Source organism: Microcaecilia unicolor, unplaced genomic scaffold (assembly GCF_901765095.1).
Source record: "Microcaecilia unicolor unplaced genomic scaffold, aMicUni1.1, whole genome shotgun sequence".
In the NCBI taxonomy this organism is placed as follows: Eukaryota; Metazoa; Chordata; class Amphibia; order Gymnophiona; family Siphonopidae; genus Microcaecilia; species Microcaecilia unicolor.
Window position 1 is genome coordinate 1,825,636 of NW_021963345.1, and position 26,554 is coordinate 1,852,189.

At 44.5% G+C, this 26,554-nt stretch overlaps 2 long non-coding RNA genes across 2 annotated transcripts in view; both read left to right on the top strand.

Moving 5' to 3' along the window:
- The first annotated feature begins 608 nt into the window (after positions 1-608).
- Positions 609-26,554, top strand: part of LOC115459226 — a 47,291-nt gene continuing 21,345 nt past the window's right edge. The window contains exons 1-2 of the long non-coding RNA XR_003940231.1: positions 609-707; positions 26,206-26,294. This is a non-coding gene — a long non-coding RNA (uncharacterized LOC115459226). The remainder of the gene's footprint in view (positions 708-26,205; positions 26,295-26,554) is intronic.
- LOC115459227 lies at positions 7,644-19,961 on the top strand. Its single transcript, XR_003940232.1, has 4 exons — positions 7,644-7,726; positions 18,828-18,852; positions 19,779-19,811; positions 19,913-19,961. It is a non-coding gene; the product is annotated as an uncharacterized LOC115459227 (long non-coding RNA).

The following is a 26,554-nucleotide window of genomic DNA, read 5'->3' on the forward strand; positions in this document are numbered from 1 at the left end:
AAGTAGCATTAAACTGACAAAGTCGAGTGCTGCTGTTACAGCAGACCAAGTCTCTTTTTATTTCAAAAAGCATTTTATGGTTTTAAAAATTCAATCTTAATTTTTGTGCAGGAAAATTTCAGTATGATTTGTTTAAGATGCCTTAGCTGCAGTGCAATTGATTTAGTAATACTGAGGTAGTTTTTTGTAACCCACCTAGAATTTTTAGGTTGTGAGGATTTAAAATAAATAAATATACACCCCCTTTGCACTTATGCACGACATTATGCACGGAAGTGGCAGTTTTCTCAGCACATACATGTATGACTGTAGGGGACTACTTACAGCAATGTACTATGCTAATAAATCTCACTCTTGGCATCTCTTCCAGTTCTGCTCCTCTATCTCATTTATACATCTGGCTTCAACACATCCTTCCTTCACTTAATAGCATCAGTCATGATGTCACTGTGTCCTGTTCTCACGGAAAGGCAGAATCGGTTATAGGATACTGGAATATGCACAAGGTTTGGTACTTGGACTGTCCAAGATCTCACAGATGAGGGTACAAGGTGAGCTGTCAGCTGAGATCCTGGCCAGAGACGGAGGGATATTCACAGTATATATGTGATTGAGTACAGAGTTCCCTACCTACCTTCCTTTGAGCACTGTAGCCATGAAGATCGCAGTTGTCTTCCTGGTGGTGGCTCTGAGCTGCTGCTATCATGGTAAGTAACCTTTAAACTATTACAGAAATCTCCATATTTACTAAAGTCTGAACATTCACAGCTCCTTCGCTCCTCTGCAGATCAAGCCAGAATTTCCTCAGCCTTGCAGTTTATTCTGTGTAATAAAGCCAGCACAGAGGGAGATAATCTTTATATATCTAAATTACATCCACTAATTACACCAACACATGTAAAAATGTATTACATGGTACTGAAGCTGATTCTGGAAACCTATTACATAAATGAATGTAGGTCTTTATGTTAAACTAGGCTTTTCCCATAGGCCCCTGTTATAAGATCAGGCCCGAAGAGGTTAACTGTATAATACTACTACTATTACTACTTGACATTTCTAAAGCACTACTAGGGTTACGCAGCGCTGTACAATTTAACATAGAAGGACAGTCCCTGCTCAAAGAGCTTACAATCTAAAGGACAAAATATGCAGTCAGTCAAATTGGGGCAGTCGAGATTTCCTGAAAGGTAAAAAAGGTTAAGTGCCGAAAGCAACATTGAAGAGATGGGCTTTGAGATGGGTAGGGAGGGGGCTTGGCGTAGGGGCTCAGGAAGTTTATTTCACGCATAGGGTGAGGCAAGGCAGAATGGGCGGAGCCTGGAGTTGGCGGTGGTGGAGAAGGGTAACTTATAATTAACCTTAATAGCAACTTTTCATGTACAAACAACAAATATTATCATAAAATTTAAAGCAACTGAACTGAATGTCGGAGTCTCATTTCAAAACTAGAGGCCAACCGAAACCTGGATTCTCAGTTTTGACCCAGACCAAATCAGCAGCCAAATTTTGCTGATTGGTGAAAATGGCACCTCCGCTACCTGTAGAGACTGGGTTCCAACAGGCCAGGCAGGCCACCCGCCCATCCCAGCCCTCACACACTGGAAGAAAGTGAATGCCGCTGAGCTGCCCCCTCCCCTGCCACTTGAAGGCCCTGCCCTGGTGGTCTAGTGGTCTCTTCAGGGCAAGAGCTACGACAGTCACTGCTGCCCCTGTTGGTGCCTCCATAAAAATGGCTGCCAAGAGTTCCTGCCTGAGACTGTCACCAGGACAGTTAAAGGTAGGCCCGGGGAGGGCCTTTGGGTGGTTGGCTGTACAGGTACTACTCTCCTCTGGGGGAACAGGGCGTTGGGACCTGGTCTCTGCAGGGTGGAGGGGGGCAGTGGCGGTGGCAACCCACTTGCATTTTCGACCTAAACTTCAACTTGGATTTCGGGCCGATTTCAGTGCCAAAACCAAAACTGAAAATTGTTGGAATAATGTATTGTATTTAACATGCATTGTCTGTCAGCAATGTTTTTCTCTGTGATTACTCTGTGACCTCTGATGTGAATTACCTAGAGAGGTCACAGCTATGCAACTTCCTGTGGGGGTTAGGCACAGCACATGGAGCTCAATGATATCTCCTAACCTGAGGATCTATGGTGTGAGCATCCATTACCATCTAAGCACATGGAAAGAGCTGATAATCCAAATGTATAGTATTATGTATATATAAGCCTGTCTGAATATAATCTAACTACAAACTGTGAGTAAACAGATGTTTTGTTACTTCAACTTTAAAGTGACTCAGCAGTGAATTATTCTGGGGTGTATGTGAGAGAGATGAAGAAAAGAAATTAACATTTCTAAAGCTGAAGCTGTGTGTATAAAATCTGCTAATTATTTACTACAAATAATCCAACAAAAGGGTTATGGGCCCAGCCCAGGAATTGAAAAAGGGAGAAATATTACCAGGCAGTGAAAAAGCCAAATTTTTCTCTTAAGTTTTAAAAGAAAGATTCAGTCTGTCTCTCTCTCCCCCCCACACACCAAACAGAAGGCAAGGCTAAGAAATGGCTGAGGGAGGAAATTCACCATTTTTCTACTCTCTCAAGGTGCCTAAATTAACTGAATTTAATTATCAGCAGTGGGAACTAAGATTCAGATGTCTCCTTCAAGCAAAGAAATTAAATATATGCTTAGACCAAAACAGAACAGCTGAAAATATGGCTGAATGGGACAATGCAAACTATTATGTGAAGTGCATTTTTTGGAAGCTCTCTCAGAGAAACAAGCCATATTAGTGGAGGGAAAAGATACACCAAAGGACATCTTATATAAACTGAGAACTATGTATGCAACTACATATGCAAAACAGCAACCAATTTGGTTGGCAGAGTTGAATGAAACCAAATTAAGGGATAAAAGTAAATGTAATGATCACATTATGCATCTTATGTCTTCATTTCAAAAGCTAGAACTTTCTGGAATTCCCATGTGTGATGCATTGAAAAGAGCATTTCTTTTTACCTCACTATCAAAGAAGTTTGATGTTTTTAGGTCTGTAAATGAAGCCATTGAAGGGCAATCTTTTGAACAGGCAGCATCAAAACTGAGGCAGGAATGCATAATTAATGATTCTGAGGAGATGTGTTCTCAAAGAAAGTCAGAGTAGAGAAATGAAACAAATTTCTTGGCAAAGAACAGAGGAAGGCGGAGCTATGGGAAAACTCCACCCAAGGGCAAGCTGATTTGCTATTCATGTGGAAAGGAGGGACATGTATCTAAATGGTGTAAGGAAACACAAAACACCCCCTCTAGCTCACCTAAGCCAATGGAACAAAAGAATTTTCCAAGCAGAAAATGTATGAAAGACAATGATAAACATAAGGGCTTTCTAATGGAAAAATCTTTGACTATGGTAAATAATAATTCAAATGAAAGTACTTGGATTTTGGATTCGGGGAGCACATGCCATTTAACCAATTGTAAGGATTTCTTTCAGGAAATGTGTCCAGAAGAAGGTATTCTTAAAACTGCAAACGCAGGGACTGCTAAGATCCAAGCAAAAGGCATTGGATTCTTAAAATGCAAAGTGTCTAATGAAGTTAAAGAAATTCCTGTAAGTGATGTCTTGTATATTCCCCAAGCAGTTTGCAATATGCTTAGTGTATCTACATTAGATAAGAAGGGATTTGTGATTCATTTTGAAAACAGTAAGTGCACAATCTCTAAAAATGATGAAGTGTATGCTGAAGCTTTTATGCATAATGATGTTTATAAACTGAGCATTTCAGGTGAAGCCTCACATATGGCGCAAGTAAGGAAGAATGATGGTAAATGTAGTCTGGAAATCTGGCATCGCCGCCTGGGACATCGTGATTTTAAGGTGATCCAGGATCTTTACAGTAAGCAACTTGCCACAGGCATTCAGATAAGTGCAGATACTGGTAAATAAAATGGAGAAATGCATAGACTGTGTTACTCAAAAAGGTGTGAGACCCTCATTTCCTGCATACACAGGAAATAGGAGTAATAAAGTACTGGACTTAATACACAGTGACTTATGTGGACCGTTTAATATCCCATCATTGGGAAATAACAGATTTGTGTTAATATTCTTGGATGATTTCTCTAGATACTGTGTGGCCTATTTGCTGAAAGAAAAAAGTCAAGTCACAGACATGCTGAAGAAATACGTAGCCATGGTGAGCAATAAATTTGAAAGAAAACCAAAGGTTCTTCAGACCGACAATGGTGGTGAGTTCACTTCACAAAGCATGCGCACATTTCTAGAACAAGAAGGCATTCAGCATATCACAACAGTAGCTTATACACCAGAGCAAAATTGTGTTGCAGAGAGAAAATTTAGGTCACTTGTGGAAATGACCAGGTGTATGCTGTCAGATAGCATCTCCCTAAAAAGACTATGGGGGGAAGCCATTCTCACAGCAGGTGTACCTACAAAACGAAATGCCAACTAAAGGCGCTGAGCGCACACCACATGAGACATGGCATGGTAGGAAGCCAAACCTGTCACACATAAGAACATTTGGAAGCACAGCATATGCTCATGTACCAAAGCAAAGAAGGCATAAGCTGGATTCCACAACAGAAAGGGGCATTTTAGTTGGCTATGCTCCAGGAACACAAAGGATATAGAATTTTGAATCTGAAAACTGGCATTGTTGGCATAGACATGTTACATATTTTGATGACAAACAAAGGTGATAAAGGCTGGATTATCCCAGATGAGCCTTATCATCCAGAATATGAAACTAGAACCATAATAGACATGCCAGTGGTATATAAATGCCATACCAAGGCAGATGTCTGAAAGCAACTCATCTGTATCTAATGAGGAACAGGCAGAGGAAGCAGACACAGAAAGGATCATTGAAGAAGACAGTACAGTTGGAGAAGGGGAATCAATTGGAGAAGGACTCTCAGATTTAGAGGATGCGGAAAGGTCAGACCAAACCTGTTGTCAGACGCTCATCCAGGGAAAAACAAAGGTGTTCCACCCCCAGACTGTCTTACCTAACAAAGTCGCAGAAGCTCAAGAGCCCTTAACATGGGATGAGATTGAGAAAATGCCAGCAGAAGAAGCTGCTGAATGGCGGTAAAGCTGCACAAGAAGAAATTGATGCAATTGGATAAAAATAAAACTTGGATTCTTACAAAATTACCTCCTGGCAAGAAAGCTATAGGATGCAATGGGTATCAAGTTAAAAAGGAATGCACAGGAAAAGTGAAAGGGATAAGCCAGATTAGTCGCCAAAGGGATATCTTCAAAAATATGGAGAAGATTTTGATGAAGTGTTTGCACCTGTAGTGAACACACGACATTAGAACACTTCTGAGCATTGCAGTCTCAAAAGGCATGCAAGTCAACCCATTGATGTGAAAACAGCAGTTCTTCAGGGAGATATAACTGAAGACTTGTACATGGAACAGCCAACAGGTTCATAAAATACAAAACAAGACAGCTAGTGTGTAAATTAAACAAAGGTCGTTATGGACTAAGCAAAGTGGCAAAATGTTGAATGACAAATTGCATGAAATATTGACAAATTTAGGATTTAAGCAAGGTGAAGCAGATAAATGCTTGTACACTAGGTGCAAGAAATGACAATATGCATACATTTTAGCTTTTGTTGATGATCTGCTCATTGCAAGCGAAAGTGAGCAAGAGTACAAGGATATTGTAAAAATATAAACCTGAATGTGAGATAAAAGAACTTGGAATGTGTCATACTATCTTGGTATAGAAATTGAGAAACAAAATGATGGTTCTTATCTTCTAAAGCCAGAAGCAGAAAAATAAATGAGCTTATTGAAAGTTTAGGTATGCAAGATGCCCCAAGTTGTAAGCACTCCCATGATCACTGATTTTCTGAAGGATTGAAACAGTAAGAGAACCTTTACCAGATAACATTCCAATATAGATCAGCCATAGGTAAGCTTTTATATCTAACTACCACATACAGGGCTGATAGAGCAAAAATGCAGTAGGAATTTGAGCAGAAGAGTCAGCTCACCTACCAAATCAGATTGGACTGCAGTTAAAAGGATGGTACGGTATTTAAAAGGTACCATTGATTGTAAATTAAAGATTTCAGCCAATAGTATCCAAAACTAATATGTTACTGTGATTCATATTGGGCAGGGGATCATTCTGATTATAAATCCACAAGTGGATATGTGTTTATGTAGGGAAAGGTACAAATTCTTGGGCCAGTCATAAACAAAGTATTGTGAGTCTGTCTTCTACAGAAGCTGAATATGTGGCTGTATCAGAAGCATGCAGAGAACTGATGTGGATTGAAAAACTTTTGCTGGATTTTGGAATAGCTGAAAAAAGACCAATCCAGATAATGGAAGATACTCAGAGCTGCATCAGACTGTCACAGAATGACAAGGTTCAGTCACGCACCAAGCACATCGCAACGAAATATCACAACGTGCGAGAGCTGGCGAAAGAAGGGGTCATCAGTCTAGACTATTGTCACACCAGTGAGATGACAGCTGACATCATGACCAAACCGTTACCCAGAGAACGTTTTGAGAATCTGCGAATAAAGCTTTGGACTTTGTATGAATTAATAATTGCATGACAGTTATGCATGAGAAGGGGTTTGTTGGAATAATGTATTGTATTTAACAATGCATTGTCTGTCAGCAATGTTTTCTCTGTGATTACTCTGTGACCTCTGATGTGAATTACCTAGAGAGGTCACAGCTATGCAACTTCCTGTGGGGGTTAGGCCACAGCACATGGGAGCTCAATGATATCTCCTACCTGAGGATCTATGGTGTGAGCATCCATTACCATCTAAGCACATGGAAAGAGCTGATAATCCAAATGTATAGTATTATGTATATATATGCCTGTCTGAATATAATCTAACTACAAACTGTGAGGTAAACAGATGTTTGTTACTTCAACTTTAAAGTGACTCAGCAGTGAATTATTCTGGGGTGTATGTGAGAGAGATGAAGAAAAGAAATTAACATTTCTAAAGCTGAAGCTGTGTGTATAAAATCTGCTAATTATTTACTACAAATAATCCAACAAAAATCAGTCAGCCTCTGTTTAAAAACCCTTACGATAACAAAAGTGTCAAAAGCGTCATTTCATAATTTACCCCTTTCAAATCATTTATTCATGAAAAAAAGTCAACAAAAAGGAAGTGTAATACAAATAGTCTTTCCAATGTAAATCCTGCACTTATCTGACCTCAGTCAGCTGATCCCGATGCCAGCATTTCAGTAGAAAAATGATTTTATCAAGGGAAAAGCCCAACTTCCCACAGAGTTATCCCGTCAACAGCATTGAGTATCAGTGCTCCTCAGACAACTCCTGGCTCCGTCTCTACCGGAGAGTGCCACATAGTCTCTGCTGATATTCCAGTGCCACTGAATGTCAGCGCCGGACCCAGTCTGCATGATTTTTTTACTGGGTAGGAGACCTCGTCATGCTAAATATTGACCCCTATGTCTTTTGAAATGGCTTTCAGTATACTTTCTGAATAAGTTTGGTTTTGTGTGCCCAAATCATTTATTTATTTTCCGTAAGCCTCTTAGAAAGTAGACAGGCAGCATATAAATGTTTTTTTAAATATTGATCCATTTATTAACCGTTGTTTTACCTCTTTCTCATCTAGCTACCAAAGCAGATCCTGTCCATGGAGGGAACAGAGCTGAGAATCTTCAGGATGCTCCAGTCGCTGATTCAAAGCATGTAAGCGAAAAGGGGGGCAGAGGAGGAACCTAATGGTCAGAGCAGTAGGCTGGGAAACAGAAAGCCCAGGTTCAAATTCCATGGCAGCTCCTAATCCAGAGACCTGGGATGTATCCAAGCTGTTCCTAACCTCAGAGGGGGGAAATCAGTGTTGCTCAGGGAACACCTGCCCAAAGGCAGAGAAGATGATTCTAAATCACTGCTTCAGAAATTGGCTTTGTTGAAGGTGCAGAAGCTGTAAAAATAGTTTTGTTCCTCCTGATATTCAGCAGCTAAATTAGACCCAGATATCCAATGGCAGGGCATGTCCAGTCACCCGAACATCTGGGATATCTACTACTACTACTTAACATTTCTAGAGCGCTACTAGGGTTACACAGCGCTGTACAGTTTAACAAAGAAGGACAGTCCCGGCTCAAAGGAGCTTACAATCTAAAGGACGAAATGTCAAGTTGGGGCAGTCTAGATTTCTTGATAGAAGGTATAGTGGTTAGGTGCCGAAGGCGACATTGAAGAGGTGGGCTTTGAGTAAGGATTTGAAGATGGGTAGGGAGGGGGGCTTGGCGTATGGGCTCAGGGAGTTTATTCCAAGCATGGGGTGAGGCGAGGCAGAAAGAGTGGAGCCTGGAGTTAGCAGTGGTGGAGAAGGGTACTGAAAGGAGGGATTTGTCTTGAGAGCGGAGGTTACGGGTAGGAACGTAAGGGGAGATGAGGGTAGAGAGGTAGGGAGGGGCTGCAGATCGAGTGCATTTGTAGGTTAGTAGGAGAAGCTTGAACTGTATGCGGTACCTGATCGGAAGCCAGTGAAGTGACTTGAGGAGAGGGGTGATATGAGTATATCGGTCCAGGCGGAAGATAGACGATATCTGGGGATATCTGGGAGGGTATATGTGGGTCCTAGTTGATATTTAGGCAGAAGAGCCCACGTAAGACACTTATGTGGATCCCAGCTGAATATTGGCCGGGACGCCATTAGAACATCCGTCTGATCATCCCCCCTCCCCAACAAGAGAGGAAAATCCACTGCTTATACCTGGGATAAGCAGCATAAATCTGTTCTACTCTTTTGGAATCCTGTACTTTGCGACCTGGATTGGCCACTGTTGAAACAGGATACCGGAGCTCTATTAGTTTCAGTCAGACCGAGTATGGCAACGCTTATGTTTCTTACGACTACTGACAGAGGTTGCAGCTCCCATTTTCCATCCACATTCACAGGCAGTGGCGTAGCCAAGGGTGGCCCGGGTGGGCCAGGCCCACCTAATTTGAGCTCAGGCCAACCGCAGTAGCAGCATACCTATGATGTGGGCTGGCAGGGATCCCCAAGCCCCACCAGCCAAAAACTCCCAACAACTGTCCCTCCTGACTCCTTGTAAATAGAAGATCTTGGCTGCAGCGACCAGCCCCACAGCCTCCCCTTTGATTATTCCTGCCTTTATAGAAACAGGAAGTTGCATCAGAGAGAAGGCTGTGGAGCCAACATGAGCAGTGCGTATTAGTTGTTGTTCGCTGCCGGTGAAAATTTGCTATTTAAAAGGTATGCAGGGAAGGGGGGATGTTTGAGAGACCAAATCACTTGTGGACAGGGTAGAGTTCTGCCCACCTATCTTGGGCCCAGGCCACCCAAAATTGGGTGTCTGGCTACGCCCCTGCCATCAGGGGAAGATTAAGGGGTAGATACACAGAACCCAGCACTGTAGAGAACTGCAACATGCAAATTATATGCACACTATTAGCTTAAGCCTTCAGCTGTGCCTCTGCTGTGACCCACCAGCGTTTGGAGGACTGGGGAAGGGAGGAATGGAGGTAGGCAGGTACACTGAGGAGACGCTGGACCTGGGCTTGAAGTGGGGGATAGAGGCAGGCAGGCGGATGTATCGGGGAGACGTTGGACCCGGGCTCAGGGGGAGGGTGAGAAGGGGAAGGGAGCTCTAGTTTCAGGCGGCCCTGGGCATTTTGTTGGGCCCCCTCAGTGTAGCTATGCCCCTGAATTAGTTGATGCTTCCAGGAGAAGAAGGGTCTACAACAGCACTAACAATCTCCAATCCACAGAAGTCATCCAACAACGCTGGAGAGAGATTTCTTTAAAATGAAAGAACCAATTATCTGCAGCCATTAGAGAGGCAAAAAGGAAATCAAGGACAGTATAGGGTGGGTGGAGAGGCAGTGGCATAGCCAGACCTGACATTTGGGTGGGCCCAGAGGTAATATGGGTGGGCACAATGTATATATAAGTTACCCGTGGCAACCTAAATATTGGTGTGGTAAGACATGTCAGGCTGCTGTAAGGCCCTTCAAGTCACATTAAGGAGCAAATAACGCAACCTAAAGGCCTAACACGGCTTGATAACTCCCCTCCCCCCTTAAGTGACTTGCCCAAGATACAAGTGAATGACACTGATGAAAAAATAGCGGAGAACTGGGATTAAATAATACAGAAGATTTGCCATTTTTATTTATTTATTTGTAGCATTTGTATCCCACATTTTCCACCAATTTGCAGGCTCAATGTGGCTTACATTTACCGTAGTGGCAATTGCCATTTCCGGTTAACAGAATTACAAATGGTATTGCATTAAGGTGCGTACATACATTGTAGAGAAGAATACATTATGGTATCACATTATAGGTTGGACTATGACATATGTTAGGTCATCAACTCAGAACCCTGCAAACCTTTTACCTTAGAGGCAGCTGCCAGGGAAGAGAGGGAAGGAGTTGAAGAGACCTCAGTTGGTGCTGCAGAGACTATGGCTGAAAACACAATGGAGTTGGAACCAGTCAGCCTACACATTCTGCTGTCTTTGAAACTGAGGTCGGTGACTTGGGGTTTTGTGTTATTTCACAAAAAGTGCCTGCACTACCCAACACTGATGCAGGCAACAGTTTAACAGGGAAGGTGAACACTGGAAAGCAAGCTGGCATTGGAGTGTGGAGACTAATGAACAGCAGGTCTTAGGGCTGCAGACACAGGTGAGCTTAGTTAGCTCCCTGATTGAGGCACCAGGTTTCAGCCACAAGTGGTGGATTCAGCAGTACAGCAAGGCTCAGGGAATCCCCGGCACAGAAGGGAAGATGAGATAAACTCTGGCTCTGTAAAAACTGTAAGCAGCCTCACGCGGGACCTGCTGGTGCAGGGAGAACAGAGCTCTCCTCCGAGTGTATCAGCAGTCTCTCTGACAGAAGATATTGCTGGGGGATCGGCAGCCCAGGCAGAGGGAGCTCACTCCCAGGGAAGCATTGGGAAAGTTAAGGACTGTTCAGAACTGGTTATAGATTCCAGGGGGCTCAGTTCTCTGGGCACTGACTGTGGGCAGGGGGGGAGGGGGAGGGGATGATGTTCAGGATATGTTGATTTGTGATGTGAGGGAGGAGGGTAAGGGGGAAGGGGCAGAGGGTTTGGGGAACTGTTCTGTTGGTGAAAAGGTTGGTGAAGGGGTTGCTGTTCCAGTTTGTGGAAGGGGGGAGGGGGTTGATGGGGAGATGGTAAGGGAAGGTAAAGGGGGTGGGCAGGATCAGTGGGGGCGGGGGCGGGGGGGGGGGAAGGGATCTTCAGGCAAGGAAGGGATAAGCTCAGGGAGGAGGGAAAGTCAGTGGAGGCAGGGTCAGCCCTCCTTTGCAGATGTGGTTAATAGGGAAGGAGGAAGAGGGAAGGGGCCGTTTTCCTTTAGTAATGACACAGATGCTGGGTTCGGGGGAGGTAGGGGTTATGGGCAACCGCCCAAGAGAAGGAATGTGGTCCAAATCAAGTGGGTGGGGGAGGGGGGAATGCCTTCACGTGATACAGTGTTGAAACTAGTTTTGGGGTTAGGGTTTGTCCCAGAAGACCTCTATGCCTGTATTCATCCAGTTAACCTCCCAGAATACGATGTCAGTTTTCTGACCCAGAGAGGCATGGAGGTCTTCTGGGAAAAGTATGAGGGGGTAAGAGGAAGGGGGGATTGGAAATGTTATAGGGTAGTTCCCATCAGTCGGCCAGATCTGGTGCAGGTGACTCTGCTAGTCCGTAACGAGTCCATCTCAGGGGCAGACTTGGCCTTTTGGCTGCACAGGTATGCCGAGTTGAGGACTCCATTGACCAAGCTCCCGGATCCAAGTAGAGTCTGGGCAGGGGGGTGGGGGGCTTTGGTTAAGCTTCACCAGGTAGGGCAGGTAGTACAACACATTCCTTCAGCGTTTTTTATTGGAAGGGACAGAATCCTGTGTTTTTACAAGGGACAGCCAAGACAATGTTTTCGGTGTGGGTCTTTCCGCCATTTTAGCATGTCCTGCCCAGTACAGCAATGTGCTAAGTGCGGATCGAAAGATCATCCCACCGAAGAGTGTTCTTCGATCAGGTGCAATCTTTGTGGTGGTCTGGGGCATGCCTTCCGGGACTGCCCTAGGGCGTCGCATAATGGGGGGAGGGAAGAGGGGGGAAGGGAAGAGGAGGTGCAGGAGGAGGGGGTGGGGGGAGGGGGGGTTCAGGATCAGGGGGCAAGGGGGGCACAGAGGGAGGTCGTGGAGGTGGGGGTTCCAGAGGCAGCAGCACAGGTGGGGAAACAGGGGCAAGGGCTGGAAGGGGTAGATGAGTGGGCCCAGGTCCCCAAGAAGCAGAGGGGGGTGAAGGGGAAGGGTAGAGGGATTTCAGGGGGGTCAGGAGAGGGGGCTCGGCAAGAGAGGGAGACAGGAAACCGGTTTCAGGTTTTGGCAGAGGAAGAGGAGGTGGTGGAAGAAGAAGGGGAAGGGGTCGGTGGGGTTGTGGGGGGAGGAGAGGAAGGAAAGAGGAAATTAGAGGGGGTGGAGGGAGAGGGGGGTAAGCGTAAGAAGAGAGGGGGAAGGTTAGGAGGATGGAGATTAGTGTGGAGGGTGGGGGCGGGTTGGACGGGGAGGGGGGAAGAGGGGGGCAGGAGAGGGGGAGAATCTTATGAGGCGATTGGATAGAATTCGAGCTCTACAGGGGAAGGATCACGGAGTGAGAGGGGGAAGGTTCAGGGGGTGGGGAGGGGATCAGAGGGGGTGCAAATAGAGGAAGGAGGGCGGGGGGGTTTGTCTTTGTCTGAAGAGGAGGGGGGGGTTGGATGAGTCTAAGAAGAAGAAGGGAAGGAAGAAGGGAGGGGGGAGGGGGGTGGGAAGGAGGGAGTTTTGAAGCCGGGGTTAAGGATTGGGCGGAGGAAGAAGTGGTTGAAGAAGGGGTCTGGGCTCTAGGTAGGGGTGATGTGAAGGAAGCATAATGGCAGGTATTATATTATTATTTGCCACTCTGAATGTGGCGAGTGTGGCCTCCCAGAGGGCGCAATGTTTGGCCTTTGAGGGCCTCTCCACGATCCAGGCAGACTGTTTCCTAATCCAGGAAACACGCTTGCAAACTATGGAGGCGATCAGGTGTGCGAGGAGGGCCTGGAGATGGGGGCCTTCGGTTTGGGGCTTGGCAGGGGACAGGTATGGGGGGGTAGGGATATTATTTAAAACACATAAGGTACAGATTCAAAGGGTGATGGAATTAGGAGTAGGGAGGTGTTTGGTGGTGGATGTTTTGTGGCACGGGGTGGCTTCCCGGATTATTAATGTTTATGGGCCACAAAGTAAGAGGGAACATTCACGGTTATTTGGTAAAATTAAACCTTATTTATACACGGCACGTCAGGTGGTTTGGGGGGGGATTATAACACCATTTTGAGGAAACAGGATAGTGGAGGAAGGGCAGCGCAGGTGAGGTATGGTGGGATACGGCTAGCTGGGATAATGAAAGGGGCAGGGTTGGTAGATGTGCACCTTGAAATTTCACCAGAGGTGGAGGGTTTCACATTTGCACGGAGACAGTGTAGGAGCAGGATAGACAGATTTTTGGTCCGGGAAGGGGCATGCGTTCGGGGGCCCAGGTTGGTGGACGTGGACTTCTCGGACCATAAACTGGTGTTGGTGGAGGTGGGGGGTTGGGCGGGACATAGGCCAGGGAGGGGGTTATGGCGGCTTAACCTTAAATGGGTTACCGATGAGAAGGTCAAGGAGGAATATCGGGCCTTTTTGGGTGACCAGCTTTCGATCCAGGGTATTTTTCCCTCCATTGGAGGGTGGTGGGAGTTAGTGAAGAGGCGGACGAGGTTTTTTTTCACCCGTCAAGCTCGGAGAGAAGGAAGGGAGAGAACTCGGCTGGGGACTGCCATTAAGAAACGAAGGGACTATCAACTCTACTACTTCACTGCACAACAGGAGATAGATTGGCCTTGAAGGGGGAGACATACCAATTGTGTTTGAAATTTTTCCAGGTTATTGGACCCCTGCACACTAAAGTAAATTCTGACTTTAAAATAAAGTCCAAACTTCTCAACTTTCAGGCTAGAGGTGAGATACCTGATTCTTCTCTTAAATTTAATGCTTATTGCTTAATTAATTAATTAATTAGCCCTGTGAAACCTTTTCTTTCTTTCTATCTTGTCCTGCCAAGCTCTGATTGATAGGAAGAGAGAGGAGAGGCTGTTAAAACAGCATTGAATTCGTTTGAGACTCAAAAGTAACATTTTACACAGCTGTAATTATTGGGAATATTTAGATTAAAAAGTTAGATTCTTAGACAATTTTAAAGGTTAATTCAATTGGAAAATCTTTGGTCCTGGTCCCACCCAGCTACAGAATTCCCTTGATAAAACAGCAGTTAGCTGACACTTGGGGAAAGGATAGTGAATTTCCTGGAAGCCAATAAGTTGCAAGATCCGAGACAACATGGTTTCACCAAAGGGAAATCTTGCCAAACGAATCTCATTGAATTCTTTGACTGGGTGACGGGAGAATTAAATCAAGGACGTGCTATGGACGTCATCTACTTAGATTTCAGCAAGGCTTTCGACACGGTTCCCCACAGGAGGCTCTTAAATAAACTAGATGGCCTGAAAATAGGACCCGAAGTGGTGAACTGGATTAGGAACTGGTTGACGGACAGACGCCAGAGGGTGGTGGTGGTGAATGGAGTTAGCTCGGAGGAGGGAAAGGTGAGTAGTGGAGTGCCTCAGGGATCGGTGCTGGGGCCGATTCTGTTCAATATATTTGTGAGTGACATTGCCGAAGGGTTACAAGGTAAAGTTTGCCTTTTTGCGGATGACACCAAGATTTCCAACAGAGTGGACACCCCGGAGGGTGTGGAAAACATGAAAAAAGATCTGAAGAAGCTAGAAGAATGGTCTAACGTTTGGCAATTAAAATTCAATGCGAAGAAATGCAAAGTGATGCACTTAGGGAGTAGAAATCCAAGGGAGACGTATGTGTTAGGCGGGGAGAGTCTGATAGGCACGGACGGGGAGAGGGATCTTGGGGTGATAGTATCTGAGGACCTGAAGGCGACGAAACAGTGCGACAAGGCGGTGGCAGTAGCTAGAAGATTGCTAGGCTGTATAGAGAGAGGAGTGACCAGCAGAAGAAAGGAGGTTTTAATGCCCCTGTATAAGACGTTGGTGAGGCCCCACCTGGAGTATTGTGTTCAGTTTTGGAGGCCGTATCTTGCGAAGGATGTTAAAAAAAATGGAAGCGGTGCAAAGAAAAGCTACGAGGATGGTGTGGGATTTACATTCCAGACGTATGAAGAGAGGCTTGCTGACCTGAACATGTACACCCTGGAGGAAAGGAGGAACAGGGGTGATATGATACAGACGTTCAAATATTTGAAAGGTATTAATCCGCAAACGAATCTTTTCCGGAGATGGGAAGGCGGTAGAAACGAGAGGACATGAAATGAGATTGAAGGGGGGCAGACTCAGGAAAGATGTCAGGAAGTATTTTTTCACGGAGAGGGTGGTGGACGCTTGGAATGCCCTCCCGCGGGAGGTGGTGGAGATGAAAACGGTAACGGAGTTCAAACATGCGTGGGATATGCATAGAGGAATCCTGTGCAGAAGGAATGGATCCTCAGAAGCTTAGCTGAAATTGGGTGGGGGAGCAGTTGGGGGGAAGAGGGGGTGGTGGTTGGGAGGCGAGGATAGGGGAGGGCGGACTTATACGGTCTGTACCAGAGCCGGTGATGGGAGGCAGGACTGGTGGTTGGGAGGCGGGAAATACTGCTGGGCAGACTTATACGGTCTGTGCCCTGAAAAGGACAGGTACAAATTCAAGGTAAGGTATACACATATGAGTTTGTCATGGGCAGACTGGATGGACCATGTAGGTCTTTTTCTGCCGTCATCTACTATATTACTATGTTACTATGTTACTCTCCAATGGAGGGAGAAAGGAGGATATTCTGGATTTGCAGGAGCAACTTGAAAAGGTCCAGTATGATCGATATGCCTCCTTGGTCTATGAACGGGACTTTGGGAAATTGGTCAGCCCAGACCCGTTTATGTGTTGCAAGGAGCGGAGGGAGCATAGGATTGTGGGGGGTTTAAGGGACATGGGAGGGGTAGTTCAGGTGTCGAAGGAGGGGATTCTAAAGGTAGTGGAAGAGCACTTTGCACAATTTTTTTCAGATAAGCAAGTGGATAAGGAAGTGATGGGTCACTATATTGCGGGGACACCGGGGGTGGGAAGGGGAGGGGGCCGTCTCTTCAGGCCCTGTTGCGCCCCTGGTCGCTGGGGTAGGCAGAAGAGGCCATTGGGGCCTTAAGGAGGAAGACAGCACCAGGGCCAGATGGACTCACAACAGAGTACTATCAGGCATTTAAGCACCTTCTGGCCCCAATCCTGCTGCACGTCAGCAGGGGGTTTTACCCCAATCCCTGACCGAGGCGGCGTTGATTCTTCTGAGTAAGGGAAAAGATCCAGAGTCCTTGGCCAACTGGCGTCCGATTGCCCTGCTCAATGGTGATCGGAAGATATTCGCGCATATGCTTCTGAATAGGATGAAGGAGGTGGTGGTGGGGGGTGTTGGCAAGTTCACAGGCCTGTGGGATTAAGGGGAGGGGGTTCTGGAGGCAGCGGCTTGGGTAAGGGAAGGTGTGGAACATAGTCGGGGAGAAGGAAGACTAATGGTGGCATTAGATCAGGGTAAGGCTTTTGACAGGGTACAGTGGGCGTTTCTTTGGCAGGTTTTAGAGCACTATGGGTTTCCTAGGGATTGGGTGGCTCAATTACGTTTATTGTACACGAGGGCACGGTGTTTTCCCCTGGTGAACGGTTGGAAAGGGAATAGGTTCGGGGTGACAGCAGGGGTGCGGCAGGGATGTCCTTTAAGCCCGGTACTTTATGCTTTTGCAATTGATCCCTTTGTCACCCCTCCTTACTTTTCTAGCCATTTGTTCTTCCGTTTGCGCTTTCGCCAGACGAATCTCTCTCTTGGCTTCCTTCAGTTTCATCCGGTATTCCTCTCCGTGTTCCTCTTTTTGAGTTTTTCTGTATTTCTGGAACGCCAACTCTTTAGCCTTTATTTTCTCAGCCACTTGTTTGGAGAACCATATCGGTTTCCTTTTTCTCTTGCTTTTATTTACTCTCCTTACATAGAGGTTTGTGGCCCTATTTATAGTTTCTTTCAGCCTGGACCACTGCCCTTCCACTTCTCGTACGTCCTCCCAGCCCATCAGCTCCTTCCTCAGGTATTCCCCCATTTTACTAAAGTCAGCACGCTTGAAATCCAGGACTTTCAGTTTTGAGTGGCCACCCTCCTCTTCAGCCGTCATATCAAACCAAACCGTTTGATGGCCACTGCTGCCCAGGTGGGCACCCACTCGGACATTTGACACACTATCCCCATTTGAGAGTACCAGATCTAGCGTCGCTCCCTCCCTCGTGGGTTCCGTCACCATTTGTCTGAGCAAAGCACTTTGAAAAGCATCCACGATCTCTCTGCTTCTTTCCGATTCCGCAGATGGAACCTTCCAATCTACATCTGGCAGATTGAAATCTCCCAACAACAGCACCTCTCTTTTCTTCCCCAACTTTTGAATATCAGCAATCAGATCTTTATCTAGTTCCTCCAATTGTGTCGGGGGTCTGTAGACAACACCCACGTGGACAGAGGGTCTATCCTCTCTTTTTAAGGTGATCCATATTGCTTCTTCCTTTCCCCAGTTCCTGTCATTTCAGTCGCTGTGATATCATTTCTCACATACAGAGCTACTCCTCCACCTTTACGCCCCTCTCTATCCTTCCTAAAAAGATTATAGCCTGGTATGTTTGCATCCCATTCATGGGAACCATTGAGCCATGTCTCTGTGATTGCAACTATGTCCAAGTCTTCCTTCAACATCAGGGCTTGAAGGTCATGAATTTTATTGCTTAGACTGCGAGCATTTGTGGTCATCGCTTTCCATCTACATTTCCTAGTATGTGTTTCGGTTTTAGTGATTTGGGGATGTCTTTTCTCTTTGGGTACCGTCATATCTTTTTGTTCCACTTCCTTGCTTTTTCTTTTTCTTCCGCCTCAGTTTTATTTTCAGGAACATCACAGTGCTGTAGTGGAGCAAAAGAATTCTGTAGGGGCAACACTTGTGAGGGTGGATGCTTCTGTGTCACATAACGAAGCCTGCATGAGCCTACTGTGAACCATGTAGTCTTAGGTGGTATTATTCTTTGAGGCAGTGGTGAGAATTTGGTATGATTCTGTGCAGTATGATTTTGTGCAGTCCTAGAAGTTGCTTTAAGTGCATTCAATTCTTGCTTTACTTTGCTGAGCTCCTGTTTTAAACTAGCGAGCTGAAGACAGATAGGACAAACTTTAAGTCTCCAGATGATTGGCCTTGAAACTAAAGCACCACAATTATTACAGAGAATAAAAGTCATCCTGATTTGTTGAAATGGGTATGAAGAGGTGTACTATGATGGGGTTGTAATTAGGGTGGGGTTAATTTATGATACGTAGTATATTTGGGAAAGCTATATAGGAAGTGTCAGTCTTGGGGTGGGTGGGTTGTGGGGCAGAGTGGGTGGGCTTAAGCTTAAGACCTATGGAATGTGTTTGCTGTAACCTATCTCTAGAACTTGGGTGATTGTTAAATTGTAAAGCGCTGCGTAACCCTAGTAGCGCTCTAGAAATGTTAAGTAGTAGTAGTAGATTGATTAGTTTGCTCTCTCCCAATCAAAAGTGTTTTCTGTTGCCTATTAAAATGTCACATAGGTTTGCACTTTGCACAACACTGGCCCTAAGCCACTGGGCTTGCAGGAGATTTAATTTTTTCTTTCCTTTTTTTTTTTAATTCAGGAAAAGATTCTTAGAGGCTCTTATGGTAAGACTAATTTAGAGGCTTCATAAACTATCATCCAGTTTAAAACAAGCATATTATTATTATTATTATTTTCAATATATAAAATGTTTGTGTTTGTGTATGACGTCTTTTAATATACCACCCTTTATGGTTACAACAGAGCAGTTTACAATAATAAAACTAGGCAGTGGCTATAGAGAAAAAAGCAAAAGAAAATGAATGCAGACTAACCCTTGAATCAGCCTCCCACTTGCCACATTTAACTGATCAAGTTAAAATGTCACTGAAAAACATAGGCCTTTAATCCCGCATTGAATCTTGGGTAGTAAATTTCCAAGTGAAGATATTGCAGAATGGACTTCTGGAGGGAAGGGTTAGAATACAAAATGCCGACTTGTGTATAGATTCTAAAGGAGGAATTTCTATAAGAAGACGCCTCCATTTAAACAGCCATTCTGTAATGGCATATGGGCACCCCAATTCCATAACAGAATACCAACGTTAACCAGCATTGGCTTGCCTAAAAGGAGGCATCAGCACCTACTCCAGATCTATGTCGTGATCTGGGCATAGGTGTCCCAGGGGCATCGTTTGGGCGCAGGGAGGTGGAGTTGCAATATATCCGTGAATGTATACGTATCTTAAAAAAAGGCAAGTGCAAAGAGCTTCACTCCAAAGAACAAACAGCTATTGGAGCTGGACCTTGGAGTCTAGTTTACAAGTCACCCTAAGAAAAGAGGCTCACATAGGGTGACCTTTATGAAAGGAAGCCCATCATGTCTGGAGGCTGAAAACGGAGAGGTTAGAAGGTAAAACCAAACCCGAGAATGACCTGAAGTCTCCTGGTATCATGGAGTGCTGTGGTCTCGATAAAATGACTTGACTAATCTGTGACCTTCCCATGAGAAGCTCTTCTCTAATACCATTGCTCTCATTCCTTCCTTTAGGAGAACATTAAGGAATTACTTTGTTTGATTATTGTAAGTCCAAACTTTTGTTCCAGAACTTACTTCTTATATCTATTGCCAGATCTTTAACTGTGTTACTGTCTCAGAAGTATTTCCTCTGTTTTCCCCTCTAGGGTAGCTTCCTGGATAATGTGCCCCCTACCACCGATGTGCTAAGTGATGGTAAAATCTGCTTCATAATTTTATTTATATTAACAGTTTGCAATCAGAATAGATGATCCCATGCATATGGATTTCAGGCCAGTTTCAGTGCTGAAAACAAAACTCAATCTGCCTCTACAGGGGATGTTTTTGCGATTTCCCAAATTAATTGTTGCTGCACTGTTGGGAGTTCAGTGGAGACCCAGACTGAAGTATTTCAACAACGTCTGCAATTTCCTTTGACTGTGGCATAAAGTTCAATACAGAATAAGATTTAGTCTCAATCAAGCCTGGCTGTATTTGATCAACTGAAGTTAAACTCAATTCAATTTGTTCAATTGGTTGATTGAGTAACTAAGAGCCTCTTAGTTCGCAGTGGTAACAGGGGTCCTGCAGTGTCATCAGGCCCCCTTTTATTGCCGACCGGTAAAAGGCTTTTTTCTTCAGAAGGAAATGGCAGTGTGGTAAGTTAAACATTTGCAGTGCTGCCATTTCCTGGGAGAGCCCTTACCACCTCCTGTTTAAGAGATGGTAAGGGCTCCTGCGCTGCCCGATTAGCACCACACAAAATGTTTTAAAATTCCGTCACGTAGGAAATTGCATGAGGTGGGGCGGGAACTACCACTGGGCTCCCAAGGGAGCTCGGCGATAGAGTCGATTTGGCACACGGCAAACCCGTGGTAGGCTTGCCACGCCTTTGTGAGAGAGCAGTTAAGTTTTCACATGGGTAGATGTTGAGTAACTTCGTTTCTTAAGGGGGTGCTAGTGGTTTTAGCTCGCTGGTGGTAAACGCTGAGATGCTCATTATAGTCCTATGGGCATCTTAGCGTTTACCACCAGCTGATTTTTACCACGAGCTAAAAACGATAGCATGGCTTTGTAAAATGCCTCCTAAATAAATTAAGTAATAATTTAAAAACTGTGAGGTCCTTTGACTATGTTGTTTTAGACACTAAGGTGTGCCCTAATGCGGCAAAACCTGGAGGACTGTATGACACGCTTAAGCGTTTTGCGGTAACTCTGAAATCTGTGCAAGGTAAAAAAAATGTCTTTTGGGGGGGGGGGGGGGGGAGTCAGGGCAAAAATGGACATTCCCGTGGTACTACATGCTAACTGGTTGGCGCATGGATGAAGCAGGAGCCCTTATGGCATATAAACTGGGTCGTGTGCAAAAAATAGAAAAAAACCCATTTTTACGGCTACAGTAATTTTTACCACAGCTTAGTAAAAGGACCCAGGTGTTATGTGTTTACTACGGTTCCCTTTGTCTAATATTACATTTTGCTTAAAGAGCACTTCATCGATGACTTAATGGTGAGAATAGCAAGATCCATCTTTCGCAGCCTAGTGCAATCCCTCGTCCTCAGCCATCTGGATTACTGCAACTCACTATACGCAGGTTGCAAAGAGCAAATACTGAGGAAACTTCAAACAGCCCAGAACACAGCAGCCAGACTCATCTTCGGAAAACCAAAATACGAAAGTGCAAAACCCTTACGAGAGAAGCTACACTGGCTCCCACTTAAGGAACGCATTACTTTTAAAGTATGCACATTAGTCCACAAAATTATTCACGGTGAAGCCCCAGCCTACATGTCTGATCTAATAGACTTACCACCCAGAAACGCTAAAAGATCATCCCGAACTTTCCTCAACCTCCACTTCCCTAACTGCAAAGGCATAAAATACAAGGCGCTGCACGCATCAACCTTTTCTTACATGAGCACGCAGTTCTGGAACACTTTACCACGCAACCTGAAAATGATCTACGAATTGACCAACTTCCGCAAACTGTTGAAGACTCATCTTTTTGTTTTTATTTATTTATTTATTTAACTTTTCCAATATATCACCACTTAAAGTGAATATGCAATCGGCATTATTTAACATTAGGAAACAAAAATGATAAGTATATATCTTTACACAAGTTAAAGAAATTTGATTCCAAGATTAAGGAAATTAAAAAAGAAAAAAAGATACAAAAATTAATAATCAATAGATGCTTCCTCTGGTTCAGACCCCAGCCTGCTAAATTAGGGAAGGTTTACTATATTCACATCAACTCTTGCATCAATAAACTCTTTCAACTGTTTTGGATCTACAAACTGAAAATGTTTACCCTCAAGCACCACATTACAAAAACAAGGAAATCGCAAAACAAAATTTGCTCCCAATGCCACCACCCTGGGGCGAAGTTCCAAAAAGGCCCTTCGTCTCATCTGTGTAGGCCGTGAGAGATCTGGAAAGATACGGACCTTTGAGCCCAAAAACAGATTTTCTAAATGTCTCAACGAAAGCCGTAGTACGGCATTCCTATCAGGCTCCAACGCGAAAGTGGCAAGCAGAGTTAACCTCTGAGTAACTATTTCTAATGAGCTTTCTAGGAATGAGGTAAGATTCATTCCCTCCCCTATTACGGGGGGGGGGGGGGGGGGGGGGCGGGGTTCCTATCACCACTCCAGTACTTCCGATGTAATAAGCCCATGTAATGGGAGGGAGTGAGTCCTTGTCCATTCATAGGATGTCCACTAAATATTTTTTTAACCATCTCCAAGGGAGAAATTAACGGCGATTTGGGAAAATTAAGAAACCTAAGGTTAAGTCTTTTAGTCTAGTTTTCCAAGTATTCAAGTCGTTTATGTAGGAAATTATTGTCTTTAACCAGAGCTGTTTCTATAGATCCCATTTCTTGAATTTTGATATCCACACGTTCCAATTTCTGGGTTTGCTGTACAGTCACTTGTGCTTGAAGCAGGGCAGCCTCAGAAAGAACTTCAATATCAGAAGAATTCTGCTTTAAAGTAGTTTGCATAGAGGTTTGGATATTGTAAACCATGTCCCATAGTGACTCCAGCGTCACAATTGCAGGTCTAATCACTCCGCTAGCCACAGGAGGAGATTGAGATAGACTATCAGCCCGAGCTAACTTGGAAACAATAGCTTGAGGCAATACCTTTGAAGCCTGTTGTAGTAATGTTTCCCAAAGTTGAGAATCTAACTCCGTTGCTGCAGTCACACCCTCAGACAGGACCAGCTGAGCCACTTCGGCGTCTGTCTCTGTTTGAACAGCCAGCAACTCTCTTCCAGGCTGGGGAGGTGCAATTACAGGGCTCAAGGAAGCCCCGTTTCCACTCTCGATCGACTCCGAAGGGCCGAGAGCTGCAGAGGGGGTCGAAGTTCCCTGAGGACCCGGTTACTGCCTGGGAAATTGCAGGGTTGTTTGTTTCATCGTCGAGGAGGTCACAGGAACCGAGGGAAATTACTTTACCTTCCCCCTCCGCTTCCCCATGGTTAACGAGGCTACAGAGGCACCGAGAGAAACTCACAAACACAGCAGCCTCCAGGAGCAAACACAGGTGCGTCTATTCACAGCGCCATCTTGGAAACTGACCAGCTTCCGCAAACTGTTGAAGGCTCATCTTTTTGATAAGATCTATTGAAAGGATCAAAACACATGAAGTCCACACTCACTGTTCAGCAATGCATCAATACACTCTCTTCTGAATTCTCATCCCCCGTGATGTCACCACATTCACACCTTTACTCACAGAAAAATGTTACACCGAATGTTCTCTTGTTATTGTCTTGTTGCTCTATCAGTTTCCCGTTGTTTCTTTCCAATGTTCCATTGCTCTTTTCCATTGTTCTGTTCCCTTAATGATACTTTGTCTCTGTCTTCGCATAACTCATCACGATGTAATCCATAACCGAATTGTAACAAATTGTACTCCCATCATTTACAATGTATTGTAAGCCACACTGAGCCCGCAAATAGGTGGGAAAATGTGGGATACAAATGCAATAAAATAAATAAAATAAATAAATATATAATCCAGGAACATAAGACCTTTGAAGTAAAAAATATTTGGACACCCACCAGACAGAGCTTAACAAAGATCTGAGTTTCCTATGAAATTCTACTGCTTTGTCAGCCTCTTATCACCCATCTCTCCCCCACCCAGCATTCCCTGCTTCTCACTTAACCCACCCCACCCTCTTCCTGTGAGACTGTCACTGAAATGCTTTTGTGTTTCACCTATATATTATTTATTGCATTTGTACCCCACCTTTTCCCACCTTTTTGCAGGCTCAATGTGGCTTACAGAGTGTTGTTATGATATAGTCGTTACATGATTTTACATACAGTCGATAATAAGCTGAAGGTAAAGAGGGTTTAGATGGTTTAGATTTTCTGAGATAGGAAGTGTGCAGTAGGGTGTGGTTATGGTGAGGTAGTTGTTTGTGTTGTATTGGGAAGTGAGAACTAGACATTGTGTTTTTTCTGCGTTAAGTTTTAAATGGAATGAGTCCGCCCAAGAGTGCATGATTTGGAAGCTCTGGTTAATCTCGTTGGTTATTTCGTTTGTCACTTTTGAACGGGATATATATCGTAACGTCGTCAGCATATATGTAGGGGTTGAGGTTTTGATCAGCTAGGAGTTTGGCTAATGGTATCATCATTAGGTTGAAAATGGTTGGTGAGAGGGGGGATCCTTGAGGAACTCCACATTCCGGTATCCAAGGTGGTGATCTGTCAGTATTTGTTGTTACTTGGTAGGATCTGGTGGTGAGGAATCCTTCGAACCATTTGAGAACTGGGGCTCCGATTCCGAAGTATTCTAGTAGGTGTAGTAATATTCCATGATCCACCATGTTGAAAGCACTAGACATATTGAATTGTAGTATGAGTATGTTCTTGCCGGTTGCGATTGTTTTTTTGAATGAGTTCATTGCAGACACTAATACAGTTTCAGTGCTATGATTTGATCGAAATCCTGATTGAGACTCGTGTAGGATTGAGTGTTTGGTTAGATATTCCGCGAGTTGTTTCGTCACTATGCCTTCCATCAATTTTGTTGTGAGTGGGATGGAGGTGACTGGTCGGTTGTTGGTTAGGTCCAGTGTACTTTTCTTAGCATCTTTTGGCAGCGGAGTGAGTAGGATATTTCCATTTTCCGTGGGGAAGAGACCATTTAGGAGTCTATGGTTTACTTGGTTCGTGAGGTCTTTTTTTGAATTGTTTGGGTGCGGCTCTTATTAGGCTGGTAGGGCAAATGTCAAGTTTGCATTGAGATTTGGCATATTTTCTGAGCCAGTGTGTGAGTTCATCTACTGAGATCAAGTCAAAATTGGTCCATGATCGATTGGCTGGATATTCTCCAGGTTTTGGGTCTAAGCATTCAAGGATGCTTGTGTACTCAATAGTGTTACTTGGTATCATGCGTCGGAGTTTTGTGATTTTATCATTGAAATAGTTTGCTAGGTTGGTTGCCGATGGGGTGTCTATGCTGTTCGAGGTGACCCATGTGGTGTCTATGAGTTTGTTTACAAGTGAAAAGAGTTTGTGCGTGTCCTTGTAGTTTGGTTCTATTATAGTTTTGTAGTATGTTCTTTTGGTGTGTCTGACGTTGTATTTGTATTTTCTTTGTAGCTGTTTCCACTCTTTGATATACTGATATTTCTCATCTTTTGCTCATGTTTCACTATATTTTGTAATGATGTTCCAATAATCTTTACAATTAACCAGTGCACAAATCCGTATAGATCCATATAAAGACAACAGAGGTACATGTAAAAAGGAGGAGTAGCCTAGTGGTTAGTGCAGTGGACTTTGATCCTGGGGAACTGAGTTCCATTCCCACTGCAGCTCCTTGTGACTCTGGGCAAGTCACTTAGCTCTCCGTTGCCCCTGGTACAAATAAGTACCTGAATACATGTAAACCGCTTTGAATGTAGTTGCAAAAACCTCAGAAAGGCAGTATATCAAGTCCCATTTCCCTTTCCCTTATGACATCACAATATCAGAAGTGAGCCAAGTATCGGGCAATCAAGCCATTGTGACATCACTGATGAGGTTGGCTCTTATTGGTGGAATGAGTGGAGGAGTAGCCTAGTGGTTAGTGCAGTGGACTTTGATCCTGGGGAACTGGGTTCAATTCCCACTGCAGCTCCTTGTGACTCTGGGCAAGTCACTTAACCCTCCATTGCCCTCCATAAGTACCTGAATATACTATGTAAACCGCTTTGAATGTAGTTGCAAAAACCACAGAAAGGCAGTATATCAAGTCCTATTTCCCTTTCCCAAAGGGACACATATGTTTACCTGCTCTGAAGCACATAACTGTGTGCAAATATTTGTGTCCATATCATTTATTTATTTTCTGTAAGCCATCTAGAAAGTAGGCAGGCGGCATATAAATGTTTTTTAAAGTATTTAAATATTGATCCATTAATTGACAGTTTATCTTACCTCTTTCTCATCTAGCTACCAATGCAGATCCTGTCCATGGAGGGGATACAGTTAAGGCTACTCGGGTTGCTCCAGTCGCTGCAGTCTTTCAGGATAAAAATCTTGTAAGTGAATAGGGGACCTGAGGAGGAACCTAATGGTCGGAGCAGTAGGCTGGGAACCAGAAAGCCCAGGTTCAAATCCCATGGCAGCTCCTAATCCAGAGACCTGGGATATATCCAAGCTGTTCCTAACCTGGGAGGGAGGGAGGAAGTCAGGGCTGCTCAGGGAATACCTACCCTAAAGACAGAGAAGGTGATTCTAAATCACTGCTTCAGAAATTGACTTTGTTGAAGTGCAGAAGCTGTAAAAATAGTTTTGTTCC